This window comes from Halichoerus grypus, chromosome 8 (assembly GCF_964656455.1).
Source record: "Halichoerus grypus chromosome 8, mHalGry1.hap1.1, whole genome shotgun sequence".
Taxonomy (NCBI): Eukaryota; Metazoa; Chordata; class Mammalia; order Carnivora; family Phocidae; genus Halichoerus; species Halichoerus grypus.
The window spans coordinates 87,277,168-87,295,027 of record NC_135719.1 but is presented as its reverse complement, the minus strand read 5'-3'; the positions used below and the strand labels follow the sequence as shown (position 1 = coordinate 87,295,027).

The 17,860-nt window shown below is 36.3% G+C and overlaps 1 pseudogene; it reads right to left on the bottom strand.

The window, feature by feature from the left end:
- Positions 1–1,483: 1,483 nt before the first annotated feature.
- LOC118536400 (proteasome maturation protein pseudogene) lies at positions 1,484–2,064 on the bottom strand (annotated as a pseudogene).
- Positions 2,065–17,860: the final 15,796 nt, after the last annotated feature.

Sequence of the window (17,860 nt, the reverse complement as noted above, 5' to 3'; positions counted from 1 at the left end):
GATTGCTCTAGCTAGGACTTTCAGTACTATGTTGAATAGGGAGTGGTGAGAGTGGGCACCTTTGTCTTGTTCCTGATCTTAGAGAAAAAACTTGGTTCTTTACCATTTAGTATAATATTAGCTATGGGCTTGTCATATCTGATCTTTATTATGTTGACAGATGGTTTTTCCTATTCCTAATTTGTTAAGAGTTTTTATCATGAGTGGATGTTGAATTTTGTCAGATAATCGTATGATTATCTTTCATTCTATTAATGGGATGTATCCCATTGATTGATCTGTGTATGTTGAGCCATTATTGCATCCCAGGAATAAATCCCACTTGATCATAGTGAATGGTTCTTTTAATGTGCTGCTGAATTTGATTTGCTAGTATTTTATTGAAAATTTTGCATCTATTTTTATCAGGGATATTGGCCTGTAGTTTTCTTTTCTAGTAGTGTCCTTTTCTAGTTTTGGTGCAAGGGTAATGCTGCCTCATAAAATGAATTTTGGAGTGTTTGTTCCTCTTTGATTTTTTAGGGAGATTATCAGGATTAGTGTTAATTCTTCTTTAAATGTTTGGTAAAATTTACCAGCGAAGACATCTAGTCCTGGGCTTTTCTTCATTGAGAGATTTTTGGTTACTGATTTAACCTTTTTTCTAGTAATTGATCTAATCATATATTCTCTCTCTTCCTGATTTCATCTAGGTAAGTTGTGTGTTTTAAATAATTTTTCTATTTCTTGTAGATTGTCCAGTTTGTTGGCATATAGTTGTTCATAGACGTCTCCTATGATCCTTTGTTCTTCTGTGGTATCAGTTTTAATGTCTCTTTTTTCATTTATAATTTTGTTGACTTGGGTCTTCTCTCTTTTTTCCTTGGTTAGTCTAGCTAAAGATTTGTCAATTTTATCTTTTCAAAGAACCAACTTTTAGTTTGGTTAATCTTTTCTATTGTTTTTCAGTTCTTTATTTCATTTATTTTTGCTCTAATCTGTATTATTTCCTGTCTTCTGCCAACTTTGGGCTTGGCTTGTTCTTGTTTTAGTTCCTTAATGCATAGAGTTAGATTGCTGTCTATTTGGAATCTTTCATGTTTCCTTTTTTAAAAAATTTTTTTATTAACATATAATGTATTATTTGTTTCAGGGGTACAGGTCTATGATTCATCAGTCTTACACAATTCACAGCACTCACCATAGTATATACCCTCCCCAGTGTCCATCACCCAGCCACCCCACCCCTCCCACCCCCCTCCACTCCAGCAACCCTCAGTTTCCTTTTTTGAAAAGAAAATATGTTCCATATGTGTAGCTTTATAATTCAACATCTGTATACATACATTACAAAGTGATTACCACCACAAGTCTAGTTACTATCCATCACCATTCAGTTGATCCTCTTCACCGATTTTTCCCAATCCCCAAACCCCTTCCCTCTGGTAGCCACCAGTCTGTAACTATGACTTTTTTAGTTTTCATTTTTGTTCATTTGTTCTGTTTTTTTTTTCTCATATGTCAGTACTTTTAATGTTGTGTACATCAAATTATAGTAAAAAGATGACTATAAACAACGTGCAGCCCTCTATTTTCATGAACAGCACAAGAGATTACAGTAAACCGAGTTTATATTCCACCATCAAGTGTGGTTCTCCCATTAGTTCACTTTGGGATGGGTCATTAAGAATATCTTCAAATCCAATAGTCTCATCATTACCCCTCAAAATATTCAGTGAAAGGTTTGAGCTTGGAAGAAATGGAAGACGCTGCACCTGCTGCACTGCCTTAAACTCCATTTGTAATTTTAGTGGAGCAAACAGACCCTGGATATTTCTTAGTGTGGAAAAATTCATTTTATCTTGGTTGAGCTGGAAATTTTTTTCTGATAATTCAAGAGGATGACTGGGCAAAAGTTCATTTTTCACACAAGGAAGGCCTTTTCGAAGAAGATCATGACTTTCAAAAGGTCCACTTGCTGAAAGTTCAGTAACTGGAATACTGTCCTTTAACTGAGATCCAAGTCCTCTGGCATTCATCTTCACTTGCTCTGTGAACAGCCTCTCAGCCCCGTTACTGTCAGCCGGCCCATTTGTTCTGTTTTTTAAATACCACATATGAGTAAAATCCTGTGGTATTTGTCTATCTCTCTTTCTGACATACTTTGCTTAGCATAATACCCTCAAGGCCCAACCATAATGTTGCAAATGAAAAATTTCCTATTTTTTACGACCAACTACTATTCCATTGTATAAACATACCACATCTTCTTTATCCATTCATATCAGAGGACACTTAGGTTGTTTCCATAGCTTGGTCATTGTAAATAATTCTGCAATGAACATGGGGGTGTATATATCTTTTCAAATTAGTGTTTTCATATTCTTTGGATAAATACCCAGAAGTGGAATAGCTGGGTCATATGTAAGTTCTATTCTTAATTTTTTTGAGGAATTGCTATACTGTTTTCCATAGTGGCTGCACCAGTTTACAATCCCACCAACAGTGTACAGTGTACCCCAACACTTGTTATTGTTTGTCTTTTTTACGATAGCCATTCTAACAAGTGTTAGGTGATATCTTGTGGTTTTGATTTGCATTTCCCTAATCATTAGTGATGTGGAGCGTCCTTTTATGTGCCTGTTGGCTATATGTGTGTCTTCTTTGGAGAAATGTATATTTACATCCTCTGGCCATTTTTTAATCATGTTGTTTGGGGTTTTTTGTTGTTGTTGTTGTTGTTAAGTTGTATGAGTTCTTTATATGTTTTGGATATATATTATTTGCAAATATCTTCTCCCATTCAGTAGATTGCCTTTCATTTTGGTGGTGGTTTCCATTGCCTTGCAGAAGCTTTTTAGTTTAAAAGAGTCCCAATTGTTCATTTTTGTTTTTGTTCCCTTGCCTTTTGAGTTAGAGCCACAAAGATGTTGCTAAGATCAATGTTGAAGAGCTGACTGCCTATGTTTTTTTGTTTTGTTTTGTTTAGAATTTTATGGTTTCAGGTCTTACATTCCAGTCTTTAATCTATTTGAGTTAATTTTTGTGTATTATGTAAGATGGTAGTCTAATTTCTTTCTTTTGTATGTAGCTGTCTAGTTTCCCAACATCATTTATTGAAGAGACTGTCCTTTCTTCATTTTATATTCTTGGCTCCTTTGTTGTAGATTAATTGTCCAAATATGTGTGGGTTTATTTCTGGGCTCTCACTTCTTTTCCATTGATCTGTGTGTTTGGTTTTATACCAGTACTTTACTGTTTTGGTTATTATAGCTGTGTAGTATAGTTTGAAATTGGAGCATGACACCTCCAGCTTTGTTCTTCATTCTTAAGATTGCTTTGGCTATTCAGGATCTTTTGTGGCTCCATACAAATCTTCAAATTATTTGTTCTTGTTCTGAGAAGTATGCCATTGGAATTTTGATAGGTGTTGCATTGAATCTGTTCATTGCTTAGGTAGTATGGACATTTAAACAATTTTGAGGGGCGCCTGGGTGGCTCAGTCGTTAAGTGTCTGCCTTCGGCTCGGGTCGTGATCTCAGGGTCCTGGGATTGAGCCCCGCATCAGGCTCTCTGCTCGGCGGAGAGCCTGCTTCTCCCTCTCCTACTCCCTCTGCTTGTGTTCCCTCTCTCGCTGTGTTTCTCTCTGTCAAATAAATAAATAAAATCTTTAAAAAAAAAAACAAAAACAATTTTGATTCTTCCAATCCATGAGCATGGACTATCTTTCCATTTATTTTGTATCTTCTTCAGTTTCTTTCATCCATGTCTTATAATTTTCAGTGTACAGGTCTTTCTGCTTGTTGGTTAAATTTATTCCTAGGTATTTTATTCTTTTAATGTAATTGTAAATGGCATTGTTTTCTTAATTTCTCTTTCTGATGCTTCATTGTTAGTGTATAGAAATACCACAGATTTCTGTATATTGATTTTGTATCCTGAAATTTACTAAATTAATTTATTAGTTCTAACAGTCTTTTGGTGGAGTCTTTAGGATTTTCTGCATATAGTATCATGTCATCTATAAATAGTGATAATTTTACTTCTTTCTTGCCAATTTGGATGGCTTTTATTTCTTTTTCTTGCCTAATTACTGTGGCTAGGACTTCCAATATCATGTTGAATAAAAGTGGTGAGAGTGGGTATCCTTGTCTTGTTCCAGATCTTAGATGAAAAGCTTTCAACTTTTCACCATTGAGTATGATGTTAGCTGTTGGATTGTCATATATGGTTGAGACATATTTCCTTTATACCCCATTTATTTAGAGTTTTGATTATAAATGGTTGAATTTTGCTAACTTCTTTTTTTCTGCATCTGTTGAGATGATCATATGATTTTTATCCTTCTTTTGTTAATGTGGTGTATTATATTGACTGATTTGTGGGTTGAATCATCCTTTTCTCCCTGGAATAAATCCCACTTGATTATGGTATATGAGCCTTTTAATGTATTGTTGTAGTTGTTTGCTAATATTTTATTGAGGATTTTTGCATGTTCATTAAGGGTACTGACCTGTAATTTTCTTTCTTTTTTGGGGGGTCTTTGTCTGGTTTTATTATTAGAGTAATGCTGGCCCCATAAAAATGAGTTTAGAAGCACTCTCTCTTCAATTTTTTGGAAGAGTTTGAGAAGGATAGGTATTAAATCTTTGAATGTTTGGTAGAATTCACTCATAGAGTCATCTCGTCTTAGACTATTGTTTGTTGGGAGAGTTTTCATTACTGATTCAATCTCCTTACTAGTAATCAGTCTCTTCAGACTTTTTATTTCATCATGATCCAGTCTTGGAAGCTTATGTGTTTCTAGGAACTTATTCATTTCTTCCAGGTTTTTTAATTTATTGTATGTATAATTGTTCGTAGTAGGGTCCTGTGATCCTTCATATTTATGTGGTATCAATTATAACTTCTCTTCTTTCATTTCTGATTTCATTTATTTGAGTGCTCTTTTTTCTTGGTGAGTCTAGCTGAAGGTTTGTTAATTTTGTTCATTGTTTCAAAGAAACAGCTCTTAGTTTCATTGATCTTTTTTTATCATCTTTTTAGTCTCTATTTTATTTATTTCTGCTCTGATCTTTAATATTTCCTTCATTTTACTAACTAGGCTATGTGTGTGTTTTTTTCTAGTTCTTTTATATGTAAAAGTTTAATTGCTTATTTGAGATTTTTCTTGTTTTTTTGAGATAGGCCTGTACCACTATGAACTTTTCTCTTAAGGCTGTTTTTGCTCCATTCCATTGATTTTGGTATGTTGTATTTTCATTTTCATTTGTCTTAAGGTATTTTTTAATTTATTCTTTGATTTTTTTTCTCAACCCATTAGTTGGTCAGTAGGATGTTGTTTAATCGCCACATATTTGTGATTTTTCCAGTTTTCTTCTTATAATGGATCTTTAGTTTAATATCATTGTGGTCAGAAAAGATGTTTGATCTGATTTCAGTCTTCTTGTCAATTTTTTGAGACTTGTTATGTGGCTTAAAAGTGATCTATTCTGGATAATGTTTCATGCACACTTGAGAAGAATGTGTATTCTGCTGCTTTTGAATGGAATGTTCTGTATATGTCTATTAAGTCCATCTGGTCTAATATGTCGTGTAAGGCTGATGTCCCCTTATTAATTTTCTGTCTGGACCTATCCAATGATGTGATTACATGCTTCATTCTACTCTTGGAGTTTAGAAAAGGAAGATTCTAACTGCCTTATTCTCTGCCTAGTAAAATATCTGAATGAAGAGGACAGGGTACTGGTATATTCTATATTGACTCTTGTTCTCTTAATCAGTAAATATTTGAAATCTAACATTTATTATATGATTAATATGTGCTAAGCATCATGGTTAAGTACTTTATGTAAATTACTTCAACTAAAATCTATAGGTATTCTATAAAGTATGTTATATTTTATAGGGCTGCTGTATAAAACTACCACTGACTGAGTGGCTTAAAACAACAGGATTTTAGTCTCATGGTTCAGGACAGAAGTACAGATCAAGATGTCAGCAGAGTTGGTTCCTTTTTGGAGGCTCAGAGGAATGATCTCTATCGTGCATCTCTCTTAGCTTGTGATGGTTGCCAGCAGGTTTTGATGTTCCTTGGCTTGCAACTTCATAATTCCAGTCTCTGCCTCTGTCATCACATGGCCATCTTCCCTCTCTGTTTGTGTCTTCACATGGTATTCTCCTCCTCTTATAAGGACACTAAGTCATTTTGGGTTAAGGGTCCACCCTACTTCATATGACCTTGTCTGAATTAACATCTACAATAGCCTTATTTCTGAATAAAGTCACATTCTGAGGTTTGGGGAAGGAAATGAATCTTTGGGGGATATTATTCAACCTGGTATATAAGTATTATTATTCTCCTTTGAACAGATGAGGAAACAAAAGCAGTTAAATAATTTACCTAGGGTTACATGTGTTGTGGGGAATCAGGACTCAAACTCAGAACTGTCTGTTGACAAAGTCCACTCTCTTTAACACTAAGATGAGAAGTATGAGAAACCTTTCCATCTCTCAGTAAACTTACAGTCCAACCAGGAAGCTAAGACATGAAAATTTAAATAATAGCAAAAAAGGGAAAACTTCAAAGAAATTATAGAAGTTAAGCTACCAAGTATCCTAATAATTATCTTTCCAAACAAAATAGCACACAGATATAACGTAGTCTCATTTTTCCTTTCCTTTAAAGAAAATGATGTAGGGAGAAATACAAACATGGTTATTTTACCTGTGGGGTCATTACTTTAATACAAGTTAAAATCAAAGCTCTTTGCTAAATTTCTGCCTCTTACGGTTTGTTGTATTCTCTCCTTATATATAATCTGCATCTTGAATTCATCTGTGCCAAGGCCAAGACTTTGGCCCCAGAATCTTCCCTTGTCTTCAAATCAAATTAGGTGGTATTTGTAAATAACTTTTTTCTGTCTCTATAAACTAATTGTGGTATTTTAGGGCCCATGGGAGCAGTTGGGCATGGTAAAGGCATACGAGTACTACTAAGAACCACATTTTGGGACCTGAAGATGACAGGGGTAGACATTATTTATGCTTCTGGGTCTTAGGCTTAAAGAAGAACAAACATTATGTGGGTCAAGCTGGGGCTAGGTTGGACCAGACCACTCTGGAGCTGGCAGGATTGGAGGAATCATGATAATTTATAGTATTGGGATACTAAGACACAGTGGCTGGATAAAAAGGACTTGCTGATGATTCTCTTGATATCATTAAATTTTCTCAACATCTGATTTATATCAGTGACAAAACTTGGGACAGGAATAAGCTAAGTTGCTCCTGTTACATAGTGTATGTGGAGGGGATGCACATAAAGGCATAGGGATTAAATGGCTCAGCTCATGTTACATTGACACTGTTGGACTTAAAAGCCCATTCGTTTAATCACTGCCTTGCGTGTTCTCCCAGGGGAAATGGTATTAGCTGTAGATAATATTTATATAGTTCTTTGGGAAAGAGAAATAACATTTATTAATCACCTAAAATGTGTGAGACATCTTTTTATGTTTCACATATGCTATCTCATTTAATTCTTACCACTTTTTCTTTGTTCCTCAAAATAATGCTATTAGGAGGTATTATTATCTTTGTACTACAGGTAGGAAGAACGAGACTTCGAGAAGCTAAGGGCTTCTGTAAAGCACTAAGCTAACAAGCTCCATGAGGAAAGGGACCATGTCTGGGGGTTTTTGTTGATTATTTGCTATGTGTCTTTGTTTTTTATCATAGTAAACTCAGCACAGTGCACAAAAGGCATGTTGGCATCAGTGCCAGTAGGTGTTCGCATTAATTTTAGCTCACTTCTTTCTCTGTGTTATTCAGAAAATGTGGTGGAGCTAGTCAGTGGCCATCGAATAGCCATATGCTCTTTACATTTTCCATTCTTCCTTCCTGTGAAGTTGGCTTCATGTGACTAGTTGTAGCCAATGGCTACTGAGTGGAAGGTATACATATCACTGCTGGTCATTTATGACCTGCTGTGCCTCTCCACCTGTGTCTTTCCTTCCTGTGGTGACCTTGGAAGGCAAGAGTTTCAGATGGCATAGCTATAAGATGGAGGTTGCTCACATCGCTGAGTCAACACTTAGAGAGCAGCTATACAGTAGAGCAATACAACCCACATATAAAGTGTAAATGTAAACTTTTACTGGATTCTCTCTCTGATATTTGGGGGTTGTTGGTTACTGTAGCATAGTCTGTCCTATTCTTACTATCACAGAAAAATATCTTTTGTTGATTTTTTAAAAATATCCTCTTCCTCCTAAGATACTTTACTTTTCTTTTATATATTGTTTCCTAGAAAAAGAATGGTATTCTTTTGGGAGGGGGGCACTTTGTCCACAAGTGTGATCAAGAACATCTTTCAGTTTTCTTATGTTCAATACACAGTGAGAATTTAATTAGTGTTAGGTTTAATGACTTTGTCAGAAACAAAGAATTCCACTATTGAATACATCTTAAAAATTGCTGTAAGCACTGTGATATTTGGGTACATTTGGTGAAATTTGATAAGAAACATAATATTTGGGATGAAAGCCTTTTCTTTATTTCATCATAACTGCTACTCAATTCAGGCAAAGCAGACAATTCTAATTATGGGCTGGGGCGCCTGGGTGGCTCAGTTGTTAAACGTCAGCCTTCGGCTCAGGTCATGATCCCAGAGTCCTGGGATCTAGCCCCGCATCAGGCTCCCTGCTCAGCGGGAAGCCTGCTTCTCCCTCCTCCACTCCCCCTGCTTATGTTCCCTCTCTCTCTGTGTCAAATAAATAAATAAAATCTTAAAAAAAAAAGAAATTTCTCTCTCTTCTGTCTTGTTGTTGGTGTATAGGAATGCCACTGATTTCTGTGCATTGATTTTATATCCTGCCACTTTACTAATTCCTGTATAAGTTCTAGCAGTTTTGGGCTGGAGTCTTTTGGGTTTTCCACATAAAGTATCATATCATCTGCAAAGAGTGAGAGTTTGACTTCTTTGCGGATTCGGATGCCTTTTATTTCTTTTTGTTGTCTGATTGCTGTGGCTAGGACTTCTAGGACTATGTTGAATAGCAGTGGTGATAGTGGATAGCCCTGCCGTGTTCCTGACCTTAGGGGGAAAGCTCTCAGTTCTTCCCCATTGAGAATGATATTCGCTGTGGGTTTTTCATAGATGGCTTTTATGATATTGAGGTATGTACACTCTATCCCTATACTCTGAAGAGTTTTGATCAAGAAAGGATGCTGTACTTTGTCAAATGCTTTTTCTGCATCTATTGAGAGGATCATATCGTTCTTGTTCTTTCTTTTATTAATGTATTGTATCACATTGATTGATTTGCAGATGTTGAACCAACCTTGCAGCCCAGGGATAAATCCCACTTGGTCACGGTGAATAATCCTTTTAATGTACAGTTGGATCCTATTGGCTAGTATATTGGTGAGAATTTTTGCGTCCATGTTCATCAAGAATATTGGTCTGTAATTCTTTTTGATGGGGTCTTTGTCTGGTTTTGGGATCAAGGTAATGGTGGCCTCATAAAACGAGTTTGGAAGTTTTCCTTCCATTTCTACTTTTTGGAACAGTTTCAGAAGAATAGGTATTAATTCTTCTTTAAATGTTTGGTAGAATTCCCCTGGGAAGCCATCTGGCCCTGGGCTTTTGTTTGTTGGGAGATTTTTGATGACTGCTTCAATTTCCTTAGTGGTTATAGGTCTGTTCAGGTTTTCTATTTCTTCCTGGTTCAGTTTTGGTAGTTTATACAGCTCACCATTGCTCAGCATCAGGGAAATCCAGATCAAAACCTCAATGAGATACCACCTCACACCAGTCAGAATGGCTAAAATTAACAAGTCAGGAAATGAGAGATGTTGGTGGGGATGCGGATAAAGGAGAACCCTCCTACACTGTTGGTGGGAATGCAAGCTGGTGCAACCACTCTGGAAAACAGTATGGAGGTTCCTCAAAAAGTTGAAAATAGGGCTACCATACAACCCAGCAATTGCACTACTGGGTATTTACCCCAAAGATACAAATGTAGTGATACGAAGGGGTACGTGTACCTGATGTTTATAGCAGCAATGTCCACAATAGCCAAACTATGAAAAGAGGCAAGATGTCCATTGACAGATGAATGGATAAAGAAGCTGTGGTATATATATACAATGGAATATTATGCAGCCATCAAAAGGAATGAAATCTTGCCATTTGCAACAACGTGGATGGAACTGGAGGGTATTATGCTGAGCGAAATAAGTCAATCAGAGAAAGACATGTATCCTATGATCTCACTGATGAGGAATTCTTAATCTCAGGAAACAAACTGAGGTTGCTGGAGTGGTGGGGGGTAGGAGGGATGGGGTGGCTGGGTGATAGACATTGGGGAGGGTATGTGCTATGGTGAGCACTGTGAATTGTGTAAGACTGTTGAATCACAGACCTGTACCTCTGAAACAAATAATACATTATATGTTAAAAAAGAAAAGAAGAAGAAGAAGATAGCAGGAAGGGAAAAATGAAGGGGGGGAAATCGGAGGGGGAGACGACCATGAAAGACTATGGACTCTGAGAAACAAACTGAGAGTTCTAGAGGGGAGGGGGCTGGGGGGATGTGTTAGCCTGGTGATGGGTATTAAAGAGGGTACATACTGAATGGAACACTGCGTGTTATATGCAAACAATGAATCATGGAACACTATATCAAAAACTAATGATGTAATGTATGGTGATTAACATAACATAATATAATTTAAAAAAGGAAAAAATTCTAATTATGGGCTCATAATCTTGGATTTTTAGCATTTAAAAATGTTCATTTGAACCTAATTATTGAATAGACAACCTAAAAGTTGCCACTTTTGTTTTTATTGACTCAAAGTTTACAGAGAAAACCTATTAGGAAGATTTTCTTTTACTTTTTGCACAGAGAACTAATACATCCAGCAGTTTTGAGGCAAAAAAATAAGATATTCATTGAGGCTGCCTTCAGTTGTTTGGGCACAGAGACCATCTGGCAATGATAGGAGATGGGGGCTCAACATGCCCTTTGTTAATAAAGTGCTTGCCAGTGGGAGGAATAATTCTTCCTTTAATTGTGTACCTATTTGAGAAGAGAGAGCAAATGAAGGGGCTGCCTTCTCAGATGAAAATGATGAATGACCTTGAAGACTCAGCACTAGTCATCTTAGGAAAGCTGGATTTTCATCAACTCTGCTCATTATGAGTCCAGTCTGAGTGTACACAAAGCACCTATTGACTTCAGTGGGAGTTCTAAGGCACAATCAGTCCTGAGGGAGGTGATGTTTTTAAATCGTGCTTCCTATCTCACTGAAAGGCTAGAAAATGAAGGCAGAAAACACAGACACCTCAATTATGAGCCTTAAAATAAGATTAAGCATACAATGTGGATTTCACATCAATATCAACAATTAACTGCAACCACTACTTGCAAATGGAAACTTGTGGTGCTTGGTGTTACTCAGTCACTGATACTGTGAAGGGGAGAGAAAAATGTAAAAGAATCTTCCCAGAAACAAATATTTAGTTTACAATTTATCTAAGAGTAGTATAAGTGAAGGAGAAATGCTAGAAATAATGGAGCCTAGATTTTATCGATTGGTATTAGTTTTTATGAGTTAATGATTTTATTTTTTAAACCAATAAGTACTGAACCAAACTTAATTTTGCTCAGTTCTATATCTGTTACAGCAGTTAACTAGCAGTTGTTTGATAAATCCATTTTATTATTTTTGAGGACATTGATGCCGATGAATGTAGGAGAGAGAAGACAGAAAGGAGCACTCTTGCATGGGCTCTCCTCTCAGAGATTTCATGGAATATGGATATTGTAACCTGATGACCTTCATCACATTTTACTAAAGTTATTAATCAGGATTATGGTTTTAATATCATCTAAACCATCAAGGAAAATTGCTATATTTATCAAAAGTCAGATGTTTCAAGATTGTGTCAATCCATCCCACTGAAGAGGCAAGTGGGAGATAACTGGAGTGGAATGAAGGTATTCCTGCCTGACACATTATTATTCATTTTTGATCAAATAATTTGAAATCTTAAGTGTTAGGAGTAAAGAGTGTTAGGAGTAAAAAGTCATATTTAAGAACTACTAGGTTAGAAGGGAAAAATGAAGGGGGGGTGGAATCGGAGGGGGAGACGAACCATGGGAGACTATGGACTGAGTCTGAGAAACAAACTGAGGGTTCTAGAGGGGAGGGGGGTGGGGGGATGGGTTAGCCTGGTGATGGGTATTAAGGAAGGCATGTATTGCATGGAGCCCCGGGTGTTATACCCAAACAATGAATCATGGAACACTACATCAAAAACAAATGAAGTACTATGGTGACTAACATAACATAATAAAATTAAATTTAAAAAAATAAATAAAAATAAAAACTACTAGGTTAATATTCCTACCTATCTTATGATCAGAACATACTTTAAGTTCTTTACTTTGGTCTCATAAAAACAAATTTTAAAGTCAGCCTGGGCAGAGTCCAAAAACTCAAACTTAAAGTGTTATATTGACAATTATAACAATATATCACTACTTATCACAGTGCGTTAGTAATTTTTAAAAAAGATTTTATGTATCTATTTGAGAGAGAAGGAGAGTGCACGTGTGCAGGCAATGAGGGGAAGAATGGGGAGAGGCAGAGGAGGAAGGGGAGAGGCAGAGGGGGAAGGAGAGAGAATCTTAAGCAGACTCTGGGCTGAGCGTAGAGCTGATGCAGGGCTCAATCTGACAACACTGAGATCGTGATCTGAGCCGAAACCAAGAGTTGGGTGCTTAACCAACTGAGCCACCCAAGCGCCCCAGTAATTTTTAATAAGGAGATTTTAGTGACATACAAACCTCATTAATCTTATTACCGTGAGAGGTACGTTATAAGTGATCAACAGATACGTTTGAATAGGCTCTCACTGTGTGACAGTTAAGTACTGTACAAAGACCTGTTCTCCAGCAGGTTTCTGTTTTATTCTACTTTTTATCTCAAATCATCTTCCCTCACCTACCCGGAGTGACAGAATTTTTACATGAGTTGTGTGCACCTTCTAGTGCACTGCAGGTTTTTCATAACAGTTAAACAACAACTCTAATTACTATGCATAACTGAAGAGTAATTTTCCACAGTACAGGTGCAGTTACCTGAAATCTATTCTCCTACAAAGTACTTAACACTTTTGCCCATGGTAGTTTTGCAAGGAAATTAGGTATCTTTTAGTAATCTCTCTCTTTTTTTTTATTTAGAAGGAGAATTGGGCTTTACTTTCTTCAGAACAGAAATGTTCTCAAATCAGTTTATTCCTATCAGCACAGTTTGCTCAGAGAAAGTTGATTCTATTGAGAAGGGTATGGGCTTTGTCCAGTTATTAGAATTGGCTAACAGTTAGTTCAGCAGTAATTATTAAACTTTATTTCTCCTGGACAGAAAATATTAATGCTCTTTACTAAGGATTTAAGTACTTCAATTTGATATATCATAAAGAAATTAGCTCTGTTAAAAACAAGATCCTATCAGTTTTGTACCTTTTGTAGCATTAAGTCAGATGTGTGTGTGGTGATGGAGTGGGTGGTGGGGGAGGGCAGGACAGGAAATGGAAAGTCTTCTCCACAAAGAAAGATTTTCTTTTCTTGACTTTTTGGAAGTCTGATATAAACAAAATAGTATTTTCTTTGGCATACTAATACATAGACTCCAACTTCATCAATTTCCTCAACCTTTAAAAAGTTTATGTGTGTAGTTCTGTATACACATTTAAAAATATGCTTTATTAGAGAATTTGCTCTGTTTCAGTTTAATAATTACTAATATAGCCTTTAGTTTCAGGTAATATGTAATCTGTTATGGGAACATTAATGAAGAGAAGGAAGAATAAAATAGGAATGTTGCTTTACAGCTTAAAGATGGCCAGAAATAGCTGCTTTGTGAAATGATGACCTCCCAAACTCTAAGCAAGTGATGGCTTCATCCTAAGGTACCTCTTATCTTCATGGGTGGGACTGAGAAAGTTAAATTCTATTCTGAAATTTCATGACATTCCAGTTTCTGTGCTTCATGTTAACTTTGACTTAATAATTATCCTAAAATTGTTGTTGTTGTTGTTTCTTAAGGAGGCTTAATACACTTTCTAGGACAGTCTGAAAGTCTGTGTTTCTTGAAAACAAAATGGCCATGGCCAGAAAATGTTTGGCATTTTATGCTGTAACATGATGCATAGCACTTCCCCAACAGCACAAATTTAATGTGCCATAAGCGAGGGTTCTTGAATTCACACACACACACACACACACACACACGCACGCACACACACATACACAGAGTTATTAATAGTCTTGCAGGACTTTGCAGGGCAGATTCCATGCCTGAGTTTGCTGATTAATTTGTGTAATTCTTTTGCAAGTGTTACACACTAGGCTTCTTGGGTATACATTAATACAGTAGACTTAAAGTCACATATGCACAACAAAACAAATCATAAATAATGAGATACTAAAAACCAACTGTCACTGAGGTAGCAATTATTGGTGTCTCTTTTTCACTTCAGTGACTTTTTCCTTTTACCCTGAGACATGCAAACAGAACAAACAATTAGCGAAATAATTGATGATCAGTACCTTCAAAGTTTGTGGTGACCTGGTTTATGCTTTATAAGCTTAATAATGAGAACACCTCCTATTACTGATTAGTGTACTGCCTGGTGCTATTTGGTGGTGCTCGGGAGGTACATCTGTATCAGACAAAAGGTTTTTATCTGCCCTTTACAGTTAGTTGGTCCCTAATGAACTGAGCTTTTGTCCCTTGCTGTTTTTAGATTCCAATTAAACTTGTTTATAGAATAGACAAATAATTAAAGATGTACTGTTTTCCACGACTTAATATCATCTTCCAATAGGGTTGTGTTGAAGTTGGTGGCAATTAACATATATAGTAATGTTTTTAATCATTTATGTATTAAAACACATGCAAAATGTGCCCATGTTTTCTTAGGCTTCTTTGTGCTTGTAACCCATTCTCTTAACTTGCTTTGGGTATGCTAATTACCCTCTGTCAAGCTGGGGTAATTCATCTTTTCCAAGAAAAAAAATTCAGTTTTCATTTTTATGCTTGAGAAAGTCAAAGAATGGCAATTTATTCTGGAGCTTTCAGAACCAGAGAAGAATGCTTTAAGGTTATGACAAACTGATTTTATGTTGTGCACAGCAAGAAGTATTAAACAGATAAATAGCATGTCATGTTAGAAATTTTACTTTAAAGTAGAATTTCTTACCTCTTTTGTTGAAGTTTCTATCAACCTCCATTCCATATTAGGTCTTTATGCAAAATACCAGTATAAAGTAGTTCTTGACCACAAAAACATGGAGAATGACATAGCAAACCTTTTGGTAGCCATGCCTTCCCCAATAAATTAAAATTCCCACAATCCCTAGAGACAGTGGAATTGTTAGTTCTTTTATAATCTATAGAGGAATACTTAAAATGATAATCTCAAGGTCCCATTTTCACAGTTTTTAAACAAAGATTTTAAATATGGTCATGCCTTACCAGTGAGATGGGCAACTCTTTAAAGTGACTGCCTCTAGGATTTCCAAGAAATGTGTGACATTAGCTAGCACTCTCATATCCCAAACACTATTCCTTCCACATGGCAAGGCCTCAGTAAATGTCTGTTAATGAGTTCATTTCTCCGGCTCCATCCATTTAGTTTATTTCTTTTTGAGTGAAGTATTAGTGAAAAAGCTATGCCCTGGAATTCTAAGGGGCTTGTATGAACAGGGAGACTACTGGGAGGTATTATTTGGATAGCTGAACTTGTTTCCCTGAAACATCCGGAGTGTATCTTGCACAGATACTGCAATGGAAAGGTAAATTTATATAACCTGACACCTTTTGAAAGTTATGCTGTATTTGTGGTCTTTAACTTATTAGGACAACAAGTAAAATTTTTAAAAAATGGTCTTTATTCTCTAGGCCTGAGGGAAAGATGGAAACATAATTCTAGTTGTATTCTAATTCCTTTCCCTCTTTGTTCTGGAACATTATAATACTCTGACATTTTATATGGCTGCATTTTAGGTGGCTAGGAATTCTTCAGACACTAAAACCTACTACCCACTATGTAATATAAATAGCTTGGATGATACTTAAGAATGTATATTTCCAGCCATGTTTTGAATCTTTGAGGTTAGTGCTAAGTAGGCATTAATCAGCTCTTTCTATTCCTTCAGCAAAACATGCTGACAGATGACCATGGCACATGGTGTGAGTGTAGGCTACTTGCTAGGGATCCCACACATTTTGCTCCTACAAGATGAGTTGCATGCTTACCAAGAGTTAGTTGTTTGTGTTTTCAAGCCCATGTATTTATATTTGTTATATTAACCACATAAAATTAATTATGATCTTAACAACATTTTATATCCATGAAATACAAGTGCATAAAAGAAAGTTACATTTCTGTGACAACTAAATTGAATGCTTTGGAAAAACATGTTAAAATTAAGTTACTAAAAAAAAGTGTTGTAGAATTAGATTTGGGTGAGACAAAGAAATACATAAAAATTGATGTGGACACCACGCTCAGATTGTTGTATAAGTTCTACTGGTTGAAGAAACCCCAACTAGAACTCCTAGAAAATGCATTATGGATGTGGTTTATGCAAGAAAGATGAAAGGAAATGCCAATCAGCAGACAGACCCACACTCAACGAAAAGGTCCACACAGAAATGAAAATTTCTTGGTTCTTCATAAAAACATTGGTGAAATAATATGCAGTCATATACTTTAATTTAAAATGCTTAGGACAGGGGCGCCTGGCTCAGTCAGTTAAGCATCTACCTTCGGCTCAGGTCATGATCCCAGGGTCCTGGGATAGAGTCCCACATCGGGCTCCTCGCTCAGCAGGGAGCCTGCTTCTCCCTCTCCCTCTGTCTGTCACTCTGCCTGCTTGTGCTCTCTCTCTCTCTGTCAAATAAATAAATAAAATCTTTAAAAAAATAAAATAAAATGCTTAGGACATATATTCTTTTAACTCTCTCTCACATTAACTTCCTTTGTTGGTTAATTTGGCAACTATTATTTCCATTTGCTTTGATAAGAGAGCATCTTTTGCAGCAGATAGGTGGGATTTCCCTATAACCAAGAACTTTGGGTAATTCATTAACTAAACACCTTTGGTTGGGAGCCCAGACCCACACTCATTTTCTTGAATTTTGCTCTAACGTCTATGATGATATTAGAGTGAAATAACTCTAGAGTATGAAAAAATGTCATTGTCCCGATTTAAAGCATGATGGGGAACTAAATTATGGCTAAGCCAAATGACTCATTCAGGATCAGATCCTTTATAAAGTGGAGTGTCTAGATAATCTCCTACTAGTTTACACTTCAAAACATGAATCCTGTACATTTATTTCTGGAAATATAATTTCTTCAAACACTAGCTGTTCTCATTTGCTGAATAGTAGGCTATCTGGATTTTGGCAGCACGTTTCAGGATTTCTCCCATTTATATGCATATCTAGTGCAGAGTATGTAAGTGAGAACTAAGCCCTGGGTAACTGACACATTAGCATGTGTGAAAATAGCTCAATTAACACAGGTAGAATGTGAGAATGTCCATTAATTCCTCAGGAAACAATGGCTCATAGTGCTAGGACCAATGCAGGGTCTTGCAGATGGTGTCAAACCAACTGTGTTTGCAAAGACACAATGCAGCATCTGGAGGGCTGGCAAAATCCAACAACTTCAGAGACAGCAAGTCAAATTTGATCAGAGAGACCAACACTTGACCACATGAGTGTCTCAGCTTCCTGGGATAAGTTCCAAAATCCATCCATCTCATCCAGCGTGACAGTCGAAAAAGTCACACTT